The 20,356-nt window shown below is 54.5% G+C and overlaps 1 protein-coding gene across 1 annotated transcript in view; it reads left to right on the top strand.

Annotated features, from left to right (window-relative positions):
* The first annotated feature begins 10,178 nt into the window (after positions 1–10,178).
* Positions 10,179–20,356, top strand: part of MAMLD1 (mastermind like domain containing 1) — a 120,704-nt gene continuing 110,526 nt past the window's right edge. Inside the window, exon 1 of the mRNA XM_042975261.1 lies at positions 10,179–10,363. The gene's annotated coding sequence lies outside the window, so the exon portion shown is untranslated. The remainder of the gene's footprint in view (positions 10,364–20,356) is intronic.

Consider the following 20,356-nt stretch of genomic DNA (forward strand, 5'->3'; position numbering starts at 1 on the left):
AGGACTGTGACGGCATAGCCACAACTCCAACATGACCAGTGGCCACCCTGCAGCAGGACTGGTCTCTCGGTCACCAGGGCAGGTGAGATGGTGGGGAAGCCCTCCCTGGAAAATGCTGCACATAGGAGGTCCAAGCCCATGTCTGAGCCACAAAATAAAGCCTAGAAATGGGTCTCATGCTGGGCCGGTTGCAAGATTGAGCGAAGTCCCCAGGGTCTTGCCTTCCAGGCCAGGCGTCTTATCATTTGAAGGAGCTGCCCCTACAAGGCACCCAGTATCACTGGCTCTTTAGAGGATCGCTCCCTCCCATATTGATTTGTCTGTGTTGCCTCTTGGTGCACTGAAGTCATTTCCTATGAGGGGCTCTTGGGATTTACTTGGCCCAGCTCTGTCACTGGGCAAATGCCTATGCTTTGCCCTTAGCAAGGATTTTGCAGCGGCAAGAGGTATACACTGGCTGTATATGAATAACAGCTAACATCTGATAGGTATTAACTCACTGAATCCTACTCTTACCCTGTGAGGTAGGTACCCCAATTAGCCCCATTTTACAGATGAAGAAACAGAAGCACAGAGAGCATAAGCAAGCTGTCCAAAGTCACACTGCTGGTAAGTGGCAAAGCCTGGATTGAAATCAGGCTGGCTCCTAGTTGCTTGCTTTTATACTATGCTATGTAATCTCTCCCAGGGTTGGTGTGAGGATCCAATGAGTTTGTACGGGTCAAGTATCATCATCTGCTGCTAAGGGCCCATCCAGCCCTCAAGTGGGGTACATGTGTTCTCTCTAATGAGTGTGAGATGGTTTGTCTTTGCCGACCCCGAGTGGACAGCCCAAGTCCAGCACTCTGCACACAGTAGGTGTTCAGAAAAGGCTCCTTGGTGCAATCACTCAGATACACAAGCATTTGTATTTGTACATTGCATACCAGCTCTGTGCCTGCCCCTGTGCTGGGAACACATGATGAACCAGAGCTGGTGCCTGAAGTCAGGCAGTACCTAGTCTACTGGGGAGACAGGTGGATCCCCAGTTTACAGGCCAGGGCCATGAAGATGGCACTAGAGTCAGCTCAGCCACCAGAGGCGCTTTCTGTAAAGGGACGATTCCTTCTCCTGGGCTTCGGGGAGGAGGTGGGTCAACGAAGCCTGCACACAAGAGCACTAAGGCTTCAGCTGAGGTCTGGTGGCTACAGAGGAGTGCCCCAAGTGAGCTGAGGAAGAAGGGCTCTCTGCCACCTGCAGGGAACAGCACGTGCACAGCACAGAGGTGTGAAAGAACAATGTGTTTTGGAACAACCAGTTGTTCGCTGTGTCCATCACATGCGTTGTCTTCAAGGAGGCTGGGGGGCAAACCCAGAGGACAGAGCACTGAGCCAGAGGATTATTCTCAAGTGTTCAAATCAAATGGAATTTGACTTTTGCTCGTTTCAGACTTTCTTGGGACCTGTGATCCCTTTCTTCCTTCTAATTTCTCCCTTTCGGAATGGGAATGTCTATCCTATGCCTGTCCCACTATATAACTCAGGGTTCGCCAAAGAATCAGAGCAACAGATATCTATATCAATCTGTTGATCGATCAATAGATTGGAGATTTATGTAGGGGTTGACTCACACTAACAGAGGCCAAGAAGTCCCATGATCTGCTGTCTGCAAGGTGACCCAAGACAGGCAGTGGTGTAATTCAGTCGGAGTCCAAAGGTCTGAGACCCAGGGGGCTGCTTGTGTACCTCTGGGAGTCTGAAGGTCCAAGAACAAGGAGCTCCAATGCCCAGGGGCAGGAAAATATGGATATCCCAGCTCAAGAGGAGAGAGGAACTCGCCCTTCCTTCACTTTTCAGTTCCATTTGGACCCCCAATAGATTGGATGGTCTTTTCCCACAGTGGAGAGGGTGGTTCTCCTTGCTCAAACTACTTGTGCTCACAGATACCCGCCAGAAATGAGGTTTTACCACCTATCTGGGTATTTCTCTGCCTAGTGAAGTTGACACATAAAAACAGTCATTACCCCCATTGTTACATTTTGGAAACAGACAACTTTTTACGTGGCTTCACAGGCTTACAACGGTGATGGCTCTGGATGAATATCTGGGTATTTCTCTGCCTAGTGAAGTTGACACATAAAAACAGTCATTACCCCCATTGTTACATTTTGGAAACAGACAACTTTTTACGTGGCTTCACAGGCTTACAACGGTGATGGCTCTGGATGAATTCTATCCCAAGTGTCATCCATATCTGATTTCAACGACATTAGGATGAGATTTTGGACTGAGAGCTGGTGCCAGAATGAGTCGAGACTTGGGGTGACATGGGGATGGGGTGTTGAATGTCATTTGCATATGAGAAAGACACATGAATTCTAGGGGCCAGAGGGCTGACTGTGATAGGTTGGATTGTGTCCCCCTCCTCAAATTTGTATGTTGAAGTTCTAACCACCAGCACCTCAGAATGAGACCATATTTGGAAGTAGGGTCATTGCAGATGTCATCAATCAACTTAAGGTGTGACGACACTAGTGTTAGGTGGGACACTAATCCAATTCCACTGGTGTCCTTATAAAATTTGGGGGCTGGGAGTATTTACACACAAAGATGTGTTGTGAAAAAGGACAATGTGAAGAGACACCAGAAGATGGCCATCTGCAAGGTAAGGAGAGATGTGTGGGAGAGACCCTTCCTTTACAGCTCAGAAGGAACATCTTACCAGCCCCTTGATCTCAGACTCTGGCCTCCAGAACTGGGAGACAGTACATTTCTGTTGTTGAAGCCCTCCAGTCTGTGCTCCTTTGTTATGGTAGCCTGAGCAGGCTAAGGAATTTTAGTATTTTGGAGCAAGGACTTTTCCTTGAGGGTAATAGGGAGCCATGGAAATATTTTAAGCTGGGGAGGAATGAAGTAAGCTCTGTATTCTAGAAATTGACCCCAGCAGCCATGAGGAAGATGCATTGGATGGGGCGAAACAGGAGGCAAGAAGTCAAGTTAGGACATGTTGCTGTACTCTATAGATGAAAGTGGATAGCTGCCAAGTATGATACTAGTAATAATCCTGATAATAATTAGCAGCAGGTGCAGTAAACATTTGTACAACTAATACTGGCTGATCACTTGTACTGTGGTAGGTGTTTTACATAGATTCTTATATTCAATACTCACAATAACCCGATGAAGTGGGCACTATTGTCACCCCCATTTTGCAGGCTAGGAAACTTGCCCCAGTGGTGGCGCCAGGATTTGAAATAGGTAGTGTTCAGCTGCAGCACCTGCATGCGATGGCATGTTGGTAAATGTTTAACAACCAGCCCTGATTTGCAGCATTTGCCCATTTCTGGGATGTAGGTACTCCTGCCATGGCCAAGTCCAAGCTACCAGTGAGTCATCAACAGGTTCACAAAGTTTCTGAAAATGTAGCAATCCTTTCTCGTGAGCTGTGCAAGCCAGCCAACTAGCCAAATGCCAGGCACAGCACTAGTAAGCTTGGGGAGCACAGGTTACTTCTGTCCTCCCTGTTGAGCTTTATCATAACAGGATTCTATGGAGGCTGTTGAGACCCAGACTGCCGTGGACACTCAAATCTTGGTTCCACCGGTGAGTAACTGTGTGATCTCAGACAAGGTGCTGAACCTCTCTGAGCCTGTTTGCTCAGCTCTGAAATTAGTTTTCACAGGGCTTCATTGAGCTCATGATGTGAAGTATAGGGCCTGGGGCATAGTAGGTGTGCCCCAAGATTTAGCTGCTTTTATTGCTCGTATGATTGCGTTTTCCAAACCCAGAACAGCAGGGGCACATTGTCTGGTTTTTCTGCAAACGTCTGCCTAGATAGTATGCCTGCCCGAAGCTGGGCCCTGGCCGGTTCCCTGGCGTTAGGGCATATTAACCTTCTGAATGGCTGTGGTGGTGGTGCGGCAGCAGCCTAACTGGTTGCTAGGACAGCCACAGGCCGGGGTTTTGTTGTACGTGTGGGTTTTTTTTTTTTTTTAATCACAAAACTGCAAATGGTCTGAAGGGTCCTAGAAGAGTGGATGGAGCCTCTTCCCATGTGGGGCCTGCGCCGTGCCTGTGTGGTTGGAAAAAAATGTCATTGCATAAAGAGTAATAATTAGCAAGCCATCTGCATACTTTTTTCTGTATAAAAGCTTTGACAATGTCTTTCAGCTGTATGTTTGGTGCAAGAGGAAAACTGGCAGCCATCTGGATTTACGTTAATTCCCTAAATTATTTATGCATTTCTGTGTAAATGACCATTGCCCATCCTTATCTATGCTTTGATGGTATTGCCTATGGCATTCTGGAAGTGGCATTCGTGGTAAGCAAGGAGCTGGTGGGGAGGGGGGTGGAATTGACTTGTAGCCACAGTTTTCTGGTTTCACGGTAAAATCAATGCAAGCCATTCTACAGCCCCTTAATTAACTGCTCACTTGCTAATGAGGGCCTTTTTTCTTAAAGGTTCCTTATTTTTTTAAATCAGTGAAGTCGCTAGGAAATTACAATCAATATTTTAACAATTTCCCATTTGTTTCCATTGTGATTTTTAAAAACGCTCACTACCACCAATGTCTCCCCTAAAATTAAAATTGTTTAAGAACACGGGGAAGAGAAAGAATTCAACCCATTTCCCAGTGGCTCTCCTTAACCCCACCAGGACAAACTGCCACCTATCCTCTGTAAGTGCCCCAATCTGGCTTCCTACGTGGCATAGACTCATCTTTTCGCCAGGCATATCAACATGCTCCCAGTTTGCCCAATATCATGTGATGTCTGGACCTGTGTGTGGGACCTGAGCTTTCATTCTACATGTGTCATGTTACATTCAACACCTGCCTCCTGTCCTTGGGGGTTTGGGGACAATAATAATAACGGTAGCTTCTTCTCTGAGCACTAATGACCTAGGCACCCTGCCAGGGGTGGTCCCATGCTTAGAGGCCACAAGCCTGACTACAACGCAGTGAAGCAGGTACTACTGTGACCCCCATTTTACTAAGGAGACAGCTGGAGCTTGGGAGGTGATATAGCCAGGAGGCAGCAGAACCTGCATCGACATCTGGCCTCCAGCCTCCTGGATTGGCTTGCACTTCCTCTGCAGGGGGCAATCCCTCTCTACCTTAGGCTATCCCACGGGCATTTGTCTCTCCTGGTGCCTGTCAGTCGTGGCCTCCAGTCTGCTGTGGTCATCGGGGTGATGAGTGTCACCAGAAGAGTCAGCAAGCCCCGAGTGAATGCTTCAGGAGCCTAGAACTCAGAGCCGTGGCTGTGGGGCATGGCCTCTGCATGGGTGGAGTGTGGCAGGTGGACACAGCCAACAACCTCTATACATGCACAGCAGTGGTCGGGGGCCGGTGGGGGGACATGCCAAATTCCAGTGCTGAGCCCTGCCACACCCATTACCCATCTTCTTCCTCCTAGATCTGGATTCAGTCATCCAGGGGGCACCCCAAATCTCCTTCAACCGTGAGTTCATCAGATGGGCTTGGGGGGAACCCCAAAAGTCTCTAGTAAAACAGTGAAATGGGAGAGGCTGAGGGCAAGGGCCTGAGGAATCAGAGAGACACAGACAGGCCCATCGATGGTCAAGAGAGGGAGGGCACCCATGCTGTACTGTGATGGGTCTCAGGCCAGGCTTCACAGAAGAGGAGACTTTTGAGATGAGCCCTGAATGTCAGGTGGGATTTTGACAGACGAGCTGGAATTCTAGGCAGGGGAGATGCACAGGCAAAGGTGCAGAGGTGGGAAGAACTGGGAATTGTTTGGTGTCCAATTAATAGTCCAGCCAGGCAGGAGGCCCAGGGGCGTGTGTGAAAGCACCAGGTGATGAATCTCGAAATGGAGGCTGGGACCCACCAAATGGACGGCACTGAATGCCAGGCTGAGGAGCTGAGATTCAGTGCCACCAGCAGTAGGGAGCCACAAGATGCTTTGGAGCAGAGGAGTGATGAAGAACAGAGCAACGGGATATGTGGTTCTTTTCTGCAGTCAGCACGCCTGTTTTCCATATTCTGCAGGCTGCCCAGTTAAGCTCCCAGCATTTGTCACGAGAACTTGGGAAAACTCACTGCATGTCCGCAGGAATAGGACAATGAGTGACAGATGGCCACTGATTGTTTTCATATCCCTTGAGCTCCAGGTTTCAGTCAGACCAAAGGCAGGGCCCACATCAGCCTTGGCATGATGTGCGTGGACCTGCACAGCCCAAGCTCAACCCTTTGCTTGGCAGCCCTCTCAGCATCAAGGCCAGGAGAGTGTCCCAGGAGAAGAGGAGCCCCTTGAGAGCCTGGTGGGATTCTTTTCCTCACCTGGACCCACCTGCCAAGACTACACACACTAAACGTAAGTGGCCCGGTTGCAGGTGGAAACAGCCTAAGCTTTGAGGCCCAATTGTTTACCGCTCTGCAATTCTCAAGTTGTGTGACCCTGGACATGTCCCTTCACCTCTCTGAGCCCCTCGTTTCCTCATCTAGAACATGGAGGTGATGATGGCTTACACTTCGTTGTGTACATGGGCCCATGCAGATAAAGCACATAGTAAACCTAGGTAAATGTAGGAGCTGTCAGCTCGACGTCGTCTGCCTTTTGGGTGACAAAAGGGTCTCGTAGCCAGTCTATTCAGTGAGGAGAAAGCCCTCATCCAGCCTCTCCTCCCATTTGTCCATCAACCTTGGGATGCCCAAGGTGACAACCATAAGGGAACCTTTGTTTCCAACAGTAACTGAAAGAATGACAACATATCTGGGCCACAGTGCCCCTCGGTCACATGACCTGAGGCTGGTTTCAGGACATTAACACAAAGCTCTTTGCCTGACCTCCATCCTCTTTAACCTTTGTTCAGGCCATAAAACTCCTTAAAATGTACGACAGCTATGGACCCCTTTCCCAGTGTGTGTACAGTTCCATGGCCCCCAGAGTTTCCTGAAAGTTTCTCCCCAGATATTTCCAGAAAAATAGAATCCTACTAACATTCATTGAGCAGATACTCCCTGCCAGACACTGTGCTAGGAGCTGGGAAGACAGCATAGAGCAAAGCAGGCCCTGGCAGTAGCCCTCGTGGGTTCTAACCTATAGAGGTCAGCTGGTGGTAAGCGCTCGAGAGAAAACAAAGCAGGGAAGGCGAGAGGAAGTGCCACAGATGGGTGTGAGGCTTTGAAACGTTACATTGGGAGGCCAGGTGACATTTGTGTAGATATTAAAGGAAATGAGGGAGACAGCCCCATAGATTTCTGGGAGAATGCATTCCAGCAGAGGGAACAGAGGGTGCAAAGGCCCTAAGGAGAGATGTGCCTGGTGTGTTGGGAAAGAGTCGGGAAGCCTGCAGTTCACTAGCAAGAGTCAGGGAGGGCAAGAAGGAAGATGGTACCATCCAGATTGGGGGTGGGGGCATGTTTTACAGGCCCTTCTAGGCCACCAGGAGCACTTTGCTTTTACTGAGTGAAATGGGGAGCCACTGCAGGTGTGCAGAGATGAGGGACTGGACTGGGGTTTGGGGAGAAGGTGATGGGGAGGAGGTAGGAAACAGAGCCATCTGTTAGCTGACCACTGGAGTAACCCAGGTGGGAGATGCAGGTGGCTGGGCTCGGATGGCACCAGTGGAGACGGAGAAAAGGCTGGGATGGTGGATGCACTTTGAAGATGGACGCTTGAATGATGGAGCCGCCATGAACTGAGGTGGCAGACCTCAGGAGGAGTGTTTTGAGGATGACCAGGAGCTCAGCTGGGGGGCATGTGGAGTTTGAGATGCCTAGTGGCCATCCAGGTGGACAGGACCCTTGGGGTCAAATTTTAAAAGCACTCTGCAATTCTCTGTGAAGGACTCAGTTATCCCCTGATCCGCTGCGTTTAATCAGATTCTCTTCAAGACACTCATGAGCTCTCTATCGCTCTAGGGGACACGGTAGCTCTAAGATGACTCCCCCTCCTTGCAGGAAGGGACAGGCCACCGGCCAGGACTCCACGGCAGCCTTGTGTGGGTTGAAGGTAGGGATTGCGATCAGTTTGATCACCAGAGAGCAATAACTTCTCCAGAGCAGCCCTGGCTGGACCCAGCCAAGGTGGATTCCTATCCAACAGCCTGGCTGAGGGGCACCCTCAAGGTGCCTGGGCGGGGGGGGGGGGGGGGGGGGGGGAGTTGCTGTAGAGGAGTCTGACACCTGTGCCTCCCGGTAGTCAGGACGCCGCTCCTCCGTCTGGGAACTTTGTGAAACGCTCGGAGGCAAGCGTCCAGTTCCCCAGCTCCGTTGCGCCTACGTAGCCCACGAAGGGACTTTGGTTGGTTCTCATAGGGGGCCCCAGCGCTTTCCGCGGGCCGAGGGCGTGGGCGCGGAGAGAAGGAGGGGCCGAGTGGGCGGTGGGCCCACCCCTTTATTCCTGGCCCGCGGCTCCGGCCGAGTGCGACCAGATGTGGTGGTGACAGGTCGCTACTCAGAGGTGCGGGCAGGAACTGTGATTGGGCTCTGGGGCTTCGCGGGCTCTGCTGCCTCGGGACGAGACGCGGCGTCCGTGGGCTGAGCTCAGCCCCCGCCGCCGCTACCACCCAGGAAGTCCAGGTAAGGAAACGCACCCCGGCCGGGGCCCCCGGAGAAGGGGCGCAAGCCAGTCCCCCGGGCATGGGGGGAGGGGAGCCGCTGGCTTTGGCGCCAGGGAAGAGGGCGGACAGCGTGCTCTGGCCCTCCGGGCGGTTCACAAGGAACCCATGTTCGTACAGAAGCCGCAGGTGTCTGCCCTGGGATAACCCCGCGCAGAGGCGGCAGGTCCAGCCCAGCTCGGGAAGGGGCTTCGGCGACCCCGGGGCCAGTGGGGAGGGAGACCGGCTGGCGCCCCTGGGCTCCCGGCTGAGCACACCGGCGGGCGGCCCAGGGTCTGCGCGCAGGCGGGGGGTGGGGTGGTGGCGGGCAGTGGAGGAGGGGAGGGGGAAGAGGGCGGGGGACAGGAGAGGGGGAGGGAGGACGCTAGGCGAGGGGGTGTGTAGTTTAGTAGCCGCCACCTGAGAGCACGGGCCCCCACTGCCGTCACAGCAGGTCGGCTTGGCTGTCGTGGCGGGAGCCAGCTAGCAGACGCGTTGCCAGTGGGACGGGCGCTACCTACCCAAGCAGCCACCGCTGAAGGTGAGCGCCCTCCCAGGGCGAGGGGGAAGGGGGGCCCGGCTCCCAGCTCTTGAGTCAGTCTCTGCTCTGCTCAGAATGGGGAAAGGGTGTGTGGGGAGGGGATTGAACAGGCTACTTTATGGTGAGACTCCCGTCCCTGTGACTCTCCGGCGTCCTCCGGGGATCGGCTCGCGCGTCCTCTCTCTGTCTCTGTCTCTGTCTCTCTCTCTCTGTCTCTCTTTCTCCCCCCTGGTGTCTTTCTAGCACTCTGTCTCCGTCGTTTTCTCTCGGTCTGCCCGTACGTCTCGGTTTCCGTCTCTCCCTCGGTCCCTCTCGGTCTCTGTCAGTCTCGCGCGCTTGTCTCGCCCTGCCGCGGGTGAGTGCCGGCTCTCTCGCTCTCCCTGCTCGCTCTCCGTCTGTCAGGGGCGCGCGCGGCTCACCGGCTCGCTCGGCCCAGACGCGGGAAGGCTACCTGCCGCGTGCGGGTTTCCAAGTGCTCCGGGCTCCGCCTGCGGCCCTCCCGCGAGCTCCATCCGCCCGTGCCCAGGGGCCCGCGGTGACCCCGCTGTCGCTCTTCCCCATCAGCGCACCGTCTAGACGGGCCACCTGCCGCCGAGGGCACAGACCGCCTCCCGCTGAGAGCGGAGCCACCGAGGTACGTGCGGCCGTGGCCCTTCCTTCCTTCCCTCACTCCCCAGCTGCCCTGGCTCGAGTGGGCTGGAGAAACCAGGCGACCACGGCGAAGCCAGCCTGCGGCCGCTTTCCCTTTCAAAGAGTGGCAGGAGGGTCGGGTAGGCCCCTTGGGCGGCCGCCGCGCTTCCGCTGCCCCCGGCCCCATCCTGCCTGGAAACTCGGCCTTTCGGGGCTCAGGGCTGGCGGGGTCGCGGGCGGGGCAGCGTGGCTTCCCCTTTAAGACCGAGCCGCTCGTCGCCGTGAGTGTGAGGGTGTGTGAGTGTGCGGCGTGCGTGTCTCCTCCTCCCCGAGTGACACAGCAGTGAGAAATGCCTATCAGTAACTTAAACCCCCGAAACTCCACCTTCCGGGCGCGCGGCGCGGAGCCGGGCGGTGGGAATGGAGCGAGCAGATTGAGGCCGCCACTGCAGCGCCGCCGGCATGAACTTGGCCGCAAGCTGAAGCAGCCGGCGGCGGGCGGGCGCGGGGGCACCGGCCGCTAGCCAGAGGGTGATCTGCAACCGGGCTGGGCCACTCAGCCGGTGCCCGAGGCCAGGCTGCCTGCGCCGGCGGCCGCCCGCCCCTCGGGCACTGCCCCCGCCGCCGCCGAGGGAGCTCCGCAGCACGGTAAGGCTGAGGGCGGGAGCGGGAGGTCCGGCTGCTCTGGGGGGTCCAGGGGGCACTTGTGGCCCCCACTTGTGGTTCCCGTCGCGGAGGAGCTGAGGGGACCCCAAAGTTTGCTCCGAGCACACGGCCCACCTGGCGCTATGCGCGGCCAGCCCCTCTCTCGGACCGCCGGGGCCGGCCTGAGCGCAGCTCCCATCGTCCGGGACTTCGGCCTCTGCCTGCTCCCCAGCGCCCAACGGGCGTCTGGAACCGGGCGGGGGCCGTTAAGTACCGGCGAGGGAAAGCAGAGGGGCGCGAGCCACATGATCTTCTCTGGCCCTGCCGGGCTACCGGGAGGCTCCCACTCCGTTCCGGCGCTCCCCGGGCCGCTGGCGGCCCGGATGCCACTGGCGACGTTGCCATCGCATGCCAGCTCCCTGAGCGTTGGCCAGTCGACAGTGGGCGCTGGGCACAGGATTCCACCCCCCCCCCCAACCCGGTTTGCCGCCACCGAGTCGGGAGTGTGGAGTGTGCGTGCGCCGAGCCCGCTGCCTTGCGCTCCCTCCCCTGCCAAATCCTCCTCTGGAGAGCAGCCCCGAGCAGAGCTGGCGGCTCGAGGCAGCCCCGACTGGGCTCCTGCCCGGAGCTCCCGGCGCCCCCGCGCTCGGAGCTCCCAGGCCTCGGAGCGGCGGCGGAGCCGGGCGCCCGGCGCCGGCAAGGGAGGGCGGGAAGCCCCCCGGAGCTCCGCCAAATACTTTTCTGGGCCAGTTGGCTCGGCTAGGCTCCGTCCCGATGCAGTGTGTCCGAAGCCACTTGGAAAGCTGGCCGTACCGTCTGATTTTGATCCGTGATTAAATGCGGACTGAGCAGACACTAATAGGATTAGCCTGCCAGAAAACTGCCCTGAAGTCGTCGGAACCTGAGCAAACTGACGCACCTCGGGCGGGGGGCTTAGCCCCACCGCGCTCCTGCAGTTGAGCGGCTAAGCGGGGCACCCGGAGTGTGGGTGTTGAGTGTGTGCGCGGGAGGGAGCACGGGATGGCTGGGGGACTCGGGGAGAAGGGACTCCGCTTGCCGGGGTGGCTTGTCGTCGTTGTTTGGCAGCGCAAGGAATCCCCCCCCCCCCGCCTCCGGGGTGCCGTCCCCACAGCGAACGTGTCGTTTGCGGGTAGCCGAACGAGGCCGGCTCCGGGACATTGTCTGTGAGGGCGAGTGAGCCGAGCGTACCAGAGGCGGCCGCGCTGGAACAAAGACGCAAAGTCTCCCCGAGCCCAAGCAATTTCGAAAGAGTTGGCTGGGAAGAGGGCCCGGGTCTCCCAGGGGAGACCCCCGCGGGAACCGTGCGGTCCCCAGCGCCCGGGCCCCACGGCCCGAGTGATCTGTTCCCGGGCTGCGGCGAGCCGGCGGGCAGCATCGCAGCGGCTCAGCCCAACCCTTGGCAGGCGCGGGCCGCCGCCCGAGTGTGCCCGCGGGCCGGGCGGGGTGGGCCGCGCACCCGTGGGGGCTTCCCGGCCGCCTGGCCGCATGGGGCTCCCGGAGGCCGCACAGTTTCTCCCCCCACCCCACCTCTTCTTGTCTTTATAGATCCCCCTCCCTCCTACCCCCGCCGCCGCAGCCGCCAACAATCCGCTTTATAAAAAGCCCCTTTGTTTCCCAGGAGGCTGGAGAGAGGGAAGGGGAAAAGGGACGCAGAGGCAGGGGGCGGGGGCGGCTGCCTCCCAGTGGCCTCGAGTCGCTCGGGACAGGAGGGCAAGTGTAGGCGGTGGGGGAGGGGGTTGTATTTCGAAGACCCTCCCCAGGAACCCCAGAACGCGTGGGGAGCCCTTGGCTCCTGCCGCCCACCGCGCGCCCCGCCTGCTGGCTGCGGACACCCGGGGCTACGGCGGCACGGACCGCCGGGCGGGAGGCACGGCGAGCAGAAGGACGCGGAGGCCAGAGGCCGAGCACGCTCCGCGGGAAGGACAGACGCGGCTCGCCGCTGCGCTCGCGGGGCGCGGGCATAGGGGGCGCCCTTTCCTCGGTTTCGCTTTGCAGCCCGCGCCCCTCACCTCCCGGCTCAGGGCGGCTGTCGCGCCCGCCCGTGGCGGAGACGACGGTAGTGACTGCTGAGGCTTTCGCCACCCTGCGGCTACACTCCTTACTCCTTCCTGCGCCCTCCTGCCGGTCACCCCCCCCCCCAACACACACACACACCGGGGCTCAAATGCTCTGCGGACCCCCTTTGTTTGGAGGCAGGGAGGGAGTCGGAACCGCAGCCTCGGGGGTTCCTGATGCCTGAGTGGACAGTGGGGATGGGGTTGCACCTCCCGACCATGCGTCGGTTTGTCGCCTCTACATGGACCCAGCGCCGGACAGTTGGGGGTGTCCAGGATGCATGGGCTGCCGGCATTAGTTGGATTGAGAATTTAGCGGGCCCCTATCCCCTACACCTGCCCTTCCCCCCAAACTTGTGGGAACCCGGACTTGCACTGAGGAATGTTAAACATGTTAGAAGTAGCCTTTCGCCATCCTGTTGGCCTGCCCCGCCTCCGCCCTCCTCTCCAAATCTGTCCGCTTCTCTCCTAAAGTTTGTTCCGTTCCGAAAAGGAATACTGACAATAAGAAAAAAATTGACAAATAAGGAGAAGTAGGCGGGGTCCGAACAGCTAAGTCAGATTCCTCCCGATCTCTTGCCCGCCTCCGTCCCCCTTCCCATTTAATCTTGTGGCGGCATATTATTTGTACCTTTTTGCATATCTTTCCCCTAATCCACTCCATTCCCATCTCTGGAGGTTATTCGAAAGTGTTGGTCAAACATTTGTTCTCTGGTTTTTGGAATTGAAGGTGAAGCGTTAACCTCCCCCACCCCCTCCTCTCTCTCACACACAGACACAGACACGCGCGCGCGCGCGCGCACACACACACACACACACACACACACACACACACACATCCCAACTGCATCTAAAACCACAAGAAAGTACTCAAAGGGTAAACCACAGGCTCTACCTTCTCCTCCCCCCTTTGTGCTTCCCTTCTGTAGCAAGATCATTGGAAAATAAAGCTGCTGATGTGCGAGATGGAACATATGGTGCCTCCATAAGAGAGTAGCTGAAATGGCCTTGAACCTGCCGGACAGACCAGCTGTTTGCTGCCAGCCAGAGCAACTAATCAGCTTCTTTGCCTTAAAGTAACATCCCTCTTTTCTCTTGAAGACCAGTTTGCATATTAAATAGGATATTCTCCAGAGGAGATAGGAGATGGGCTTCTATATTGCTTTGTGCTTTGGTGGTTCTCCACACGCCTAGCCCGCTACTCTGCGTGCTGCCTTGGCTTCTCTCTGCATGCGTGCCTACAGGGTGTGTTTCCTTTAACACTGATAAAAGAATGTTGCCCCAAGTGGAACTTGGGAAGAAGGAGGCAGGAGAGGGGCTGAGATGGTCCCAGATGCCTGGGAGGAAATCTCTCTGTTTTGTTCGTATTAGCTTTAGAAAAACTAGCAGTTCTCCCCCCACCCCGCACACACATACACACATTAAAAATATCACAAAGATCTTCCGGCTGCGACCATTTTCAGTTTTCCTTCAGTACAAAGTGTTTGAGGAGATACAAGGAAATTCCATGTTAGGAAATCATTAGCAAAGGGTGACTTCGTCTGTTTTCCTGCCACTGACGCTGACAGTGACACAGATGTGTGGGTTGAAACAGGAACGTCATTGAATTTTTAAACTCAACCAGGAAATAGCCTGTTGCTGGGTTGGGGGGGGGGCATCCATTCACTGCATCTTAAGTTAGGAGATTTACTGTTGTTGATTTGTTGATCCTTTTCAATAAGGAAAGGTTTTTTGTTTTTTCCTTTTTTTCTGAAGTGTGACCAGCATGTTTAGTATCATCCCCCCCCCCCCTATTTTAAGCAGATCACCTAAAGGTTTAAAATGCACCTGTTAATAGATCATCCCTAGGAAACTCAGTGGCTATCCAGCTTATAAAATGGGCAGAAACTGATCTTAAATCAGCAGTTCATCTGACGATAGTTGGACTACTCTCCTTTCAAGGGGCTTCTTCTATGCAGTAAACCTTTTCTTTCTTTTTTCTTTTAAGACCCTGATTTTCTTTCTTTTTTTTTAAGAGTCTGATTTTCTTTCCTTTTTTTAAGAGTCTGATTTTCTTTCTGTTTCTTTCTTTCTTTCTTTCTTTCTTTCTTTCTTTCTTTCTTTCTTTCTTTCTGCAGTGGTGCACTAGAGAGATAATCAGCCTAGGAGCTAGGAAACTTGTGTTCTAGAACACTCTCCCCACTAATTAGCTGAGTGATCTTGGGCAAGTCTGTCCCCCTCCTTCCTCCTCCTCCCCCCAACCTTCATGACCTAGGAGTCAGTGCTTTCCAGCTCAAACACACTGTGATTTGTAAATGAAATAGTCATTTTCTGGAAAAGTGAAACACCTTGGAGGAAAATGGCTACATATAGAGGGAAATGGGACTGAGATTTTTGAGGGGCAGCAAGAAGAGGGAGAAGTAAAAAAAAATGGCAGAAGTCCAATCAAAACAATATAAAAGTGGGAAGTACTCCCTCTCTCTGTGTCTTATGCCAGTGTGAACTTCTAACCCAGAAACATAGATCCTGGAGGCTGGGAGGCAACCCAGAAGGCTTCTTGTCCAGTAACCCTAATCTGGTGATCTCAGGGCCTATTGACGGCCGGCCTCCTAATCATTGGGTTGGTTTACAGATAACGGGATCCAAACTCTTTGAAATTAGACTGGCATGTTTCCAAAGGACTCATCTAATGGAGAACAGATTTGCTGCTTTGCAGTTATTTAGCAAAGATTTCAAGGGCGAAAAGGCCTTCCCTCTACACACACGTGCCCCGCTGGAGTTTGGGCTCTGAACTCGCTGTTGAACCTTTTCTTTTCTTCCTACTTCAGCTGGGTATTTTTTAAAAATCACATTTCCAACTTTGAGGACACAGCAGCCATGTAAGAACCTGCCACTGTCCTGCTTGATTTTAATATTGATTTTTTTTTTAAACGTGGAGGGGGGTGCGAACATTATGGGGAAGGACCTTTTATCCTCTGAGCTCTTTGGCAATTATCTTGCTGCCATAAATGTTGATACACATATAATGGATGTAACTAGAAAATCTCCTTATCCAAGCAGAAAAGGCTGAGTGTTTGTTGGAGCAGACAGATGTGGCCAGGGAGGGAGATAGATGGCAGGGAGCAGCAGCCGGTTACCATGCACCCGCACAATAAACCGATTCCCATCACACCCCTCCCAGCTCCGCCACCCAGGGTAACCTAGGCAGCATCAGTCAGCTGTACGGTAAGAAAGAAGCCTCTCGAAGTTCAGTTGGAAGCAGTCTGATTTTGCAGGCATTGAGTCCTGAAACATTTCCAGGTGGAGAGCAGGGAAGCTTCCTAAATCCACATGACTCTGATGGGGTTGTATGGCAAGGTGTATTACTTGTTGTCATTGTCACTGTTGTCATCATTGGGTTGCAACTGTAGCAAAGGAAGGACAGGCCCATGGAGTCACTGGTCAGGGGTCCCTTGGAGGTGAGGAACAGTAGCTTGCGTGATATAATATTTACCTTCGAGGATTGTGGCCGCACAACCCCCGTGGTGTCCTGCTCCCAAATGACTAGCCCCAGGAGCATTTTGTGCAAGAGGAGGGGATAGAAGCAAAAGAGTTGGGTTTCCTCCCTACCCTGCAGTTGCTCTCTTTTTTCTCCCTGTTCACAGAGCCTCCCCGATTTCCTTTGGGCCTTGAGTCCACCCCTAAAATCTGACCTCTTTAGATTTTCCAAAGCAATCAGATTTGTCACAGCCCAGAAAGGTCACCCAGGGTGAGGCAAATCGAGGGGTTTTGCTGACTATGGGCTCCCCGGAGTAAAAGCTCCTAGAGACAGGGCCTAACGAGCACCAGAAAGAAAGAGCCCTTTGCAAAGTCTGTGAGAACTGTCCTCGCCTAGACAGAGCCCCAGCTTCAGACTCCCCTTTCCTCCATGGCCCACAGAGGGTAGGCTCTTCCTGACAGACCAGACCACGGAGAAGGAGGCCATCCATAGCAACCCAGTCCTGCCCTGACTGCCTTCTGACTCTGGGGAGAGCCAGTGTCCCTTTCTGTACAGTCTGGGTGCCAGCCTGGAAGTCCCTCCATTTCCTCAGGGTGGGGGGCCCAGCTGCCTTCCCCTCCCAGTATGCCCTGCTGCTCACTCTGCCCAGTAAATAACCATTAAGTGGGGCTTGGGCAGTGCTGTTTTCTGAGTGCCGAGAGCTGTTCCATGAGGCCCAGAGGAGCATGGGGCTGAACGTGGCATTCCATCATGCTGGGAGGGGGCCTGGCCAGCTGGCCATTGTGTCTCCCTGTTCCCTTCACCTGTGCCAGGACCTGGACACTGGGCCATAGGGATGTATTTCTGCTGATTCTAGAAAAGGCCCCTGGATGCCACCGGGCATGAGCTAGTCAATGGCATCAGCTTTCATATTTTTCCTAGTGTTTGATCCTGAACCCTACACCCTGCTAGCTTCTTTTGGAGGCTCAGGGACACAGAGAGGAGGGGGACAGGATCCAGCCCTGCCTTCCTTTGCACGGCCCCATTAGTTTGTTGACTACAGTTCCTGCACATGGTTGGCCTAGATGCCCCAAGTCACCTACAAATTCCCGTGCTAAAAGGTGGAGAATTTTCTAGCTGAGAAGACCTTGTGACTTTACATAAGAGGAAGGCAAAGCCCAGAGAGGGGCCCAACTTTCCCGAGGGTACACTGACTCTCAGTTAACCATATTTGAGTCAGGAAACCCCACTCTGCACCCATGCTATGGGCACACAGGCCTCTCCTTTTGAGGAGGAGCCAATGCCGCGAGATCGTGGTGTGCTTGGCTTCTTAGCATTGTTAGGAAGGCAGAGGGGTGCCTTGTGATTAGAACTCCAAATCTAAACCAGCAAAGATGGCATGTTGTAAGTTAAGGAGCAGTCTGGGGCCCGGGCCTGGGGACCTCAGAAAGGAGTGTGTCTCCACTCATCCTGTTTTCAAGTCGCGGATGGACAGTCACGCAGAGCCAGCCCCTCCGAGGGCTTGGCCGGGTGAGCTCTGTTGGCAGTTTAGGGGATTGTTTGGGTTCGGTTCTTAAAGAGATCTCAGGGTTACCATCTGCTTCCGGAAGTTTCAGCGCCGACCTCGGAATTTTGAGTGGGACGGTAGTTGTGGTGTGTTTGCCAGAGTCACATGAAAGACTGGCATGCGTTATGCTAGGTCCAGGGAGGAGGGCACAGTGTCTCTAAGCTGCTTGTCTGTCAAGGATTAATTTAACCCCTAATTACTACATTTTCTTCGCAGTTTGCCGTGCAAACGTGCTGTAACAAAAGCTCAAAGAAGTATGCCATTTCGTTTCACTGCCACTCTTAAGTTAATTTGGGGGATACGGAGTCAAATTCGACACACTTGGTGTTAGAATAATTGGGCTGCCATTTGAACTAAAGTTTAACAGTCCATGCCATTTGAACAATCCGTGGAGCATGCGCGATTCCCTGTGCAGTAGCACGGCCTGAGCCCTGCCTCCCGCCTCTCCAAGGCTGGGTGGTGAGCGCTGGTCCCACGGTGCAGGTGAGGTCAAAGTGGAGCCCCCCAAAGATCTGCTCCCGAGGTGGCAACAACGAAATAGAAACCGCAGGGCTCCCCTGACAGGAGGTCTCCAAGCAGGCTTCTCTCTCTCCTCCTCCCTGCATCCCTCCAGAGTGACAGCCCCTTGGCGCCCCTACGGGCCTTTTCTGCCCCTCTCGCCAAAGGGCAGTGGGTAAGTGTGGGAGCCAGAGACCACTCCCCTCTCTGGGGTGGCTGGGAAGCCTGGCTTCTCAGACCCCAGGCTGGAGGCCCCCAAAGCACCATTTTTGCTCCTATTTCCGAGTGTACCGCGCTAGGCTCTGGCGCGGAATGCGCACAGGGCAGCACGTTGTGCTGGAAAGCCAGACTTGTACTCTCACAGGCACCTCTGTCTCAGGGGCGGAAAAGCACGATCACTCCTCATTACCTCTCAGGAAGGAGAAGCACTTTGCCTTCTAGAGCTCATGTCACCCCAGAAGTTGAGAACTAGAAGCTGACATGGTCTCTCTCATCCTCACCACATCCTTTCTGGAAGGTGGGACCCAGATAGAAAGGGCTAGGTCTGAAGCCCTTGTTCCCCACATGGCTGGGGACAGGCTCTCTGGCCTTTTCAGTCACGCCTTTGGGTTGGCCCTTTGCAAAATCCTGAGCAAACCAAATTCGGGTCCAGTCTCCCTTCCTGGGTCCTAGACCTGCCCCTCACAACCCCTCCCCCTTACCTGGAAAGACACCATCCTTAGCCCTCTATGCTCTGATGTCATTCCCTTCCTCCAAAGAGTCTGGAACCTCCAACTTGAATTATGGGATGCAAGGGTTGCCATGCTGTCTCTTTAGCTTGGAAGTAGGAGGGTTTGGGGGTTTAGGGAGGCCCTTTTGGACACCCCCCAGAGTGGCACCATGCCCTGCATAAAGCTGGTTCTGTTCATAAGATTGGAGAATGGCCAGGACCACCTGGCTGCCAAGGTTTTCCTGAGCTTGCCCCCAGGGAGGCCGACTCCAGCTAGCCTCCTGAGCCCCAAATCGTAACAAAAATAATACCTGTCTCTCTGGAGCAGGGATAGCTCTTTGCCTTTTGTGGGTCACAGACTTCTTTGGGAATCTGATGGAAGTCGTGGGTCTTCTCCTTAGACCACCACACAAGAATATGCAATATTGCATCTAATTTCAAGGGCTCATAGGCCTTTCTGGAAACCCATTCATGGTTCCCTCAAGGTTTCTTTAAGCCAGGTTAAGAACACCTCAATGTGGTGCCTTGGGCTGTGCCAGATTGCATGGTCATCCCTGGTCACCTCATCGGCATAGAAATACTGCGATGTGGCAGGAAGAACAATGAGCTTTGCCTTGGGCATAGGTCATTGACCAACTGTGGGGTTTTAGGCAAGTCCTTGAACCTACCTGAGCTGCAGTGTCCTCAGTTGACAAATGGCAATATGAGAATGCCAGTCCAACCCAGCGAAATGGCATCATGGGAGATTCAAAAGACCTGGTGTTGGTGAGATGGTCTTGCAGACATCAGGCTCAGGATACACTCTTGGGTTGTCACTGGTTACTCTTCATTTTGCCTTCCCATGTGGCCTGAGAAGTGTAACAAAATAAAAACAGGTCTCTTTTGACACAGAAAGTCCTTTTGTTTCTTCCTTTGATAATCATGTAAGTTACACCCAGGCAAACAGCATGAAAAAGTCTCTTGCTTAGGAGGGACCCCCAAGGCCATGCAGTGTTTCTGGGATCTAGACAGTTGTGGAGGCCTTCCCTGGTTAGGGATCCTGCTCACCCAGCCCTCAGCAGCTCCAGAGTGGGGCCAGGGCATGTGTATCTGGCCCGTGCCCTGGGGGAGGTTCCCTGTCTGCCTGCTACGGAAGTCAGCAAATGAATCTGAGAAGGCCAATGATTTGGTTTGCTTTTCTACATTTCCACTGTCACACCTGGCATTACGAGGTCAAAGCGGGTCTTTGACTTCCCCCAAACCACTGAAAAGGTCTAGCCAGCTCATTGCGAAAATGGGGTGGTGGACCTGCCCGGGTATCTGGCCAGGGCCCTGTCCTGAGGGAGGGGAGCGTCGTGTTCCCTGTGTTCTCCGTGGTGAGGACAGCAGCCTCAGGAGGGGTATGCAGGCACTGTGATCGGAGAGGGGGCTGGCCTGCTGGGCACAGTTCAGAGGACCTCCTCCACCATCCACGTCCAGCACTGCAAATGTGGAAAGATTTGTGGCAAGGCCAGGAGAGCTCATAAACCATAGGTAGGGAAACTGAGACACTGAGAGGGGCTGCGCAAGAGCACAGGTGAGCATGAAGGCGAGTTCTTGGCCCCTGCTGGGCCTGTGCTCTTCCAGGCCCCCTGGCTCCTTACAGCAGGGGCTTTTTACCTCTCTTAGAGACAAGCCTGTCTGGCCCTAAAGAATTCTCAGTTCCTGAGAGTCAGCTGAGACAGTAAAGAAT

Source organism: Panthera tigris, chromosome X, assembly GCF_018350195.1.
Source record: "Panthera tigris isolate Pti1 chromosome X, P.tigris_Pti1_mat1.1, whole genome shotgun sequence".
Lineage (NCBI taxonomy): Eukaryota > Metazoa > Chordata > Mammalia > Carnivora > Felidae > Panthera > Panthera tigris.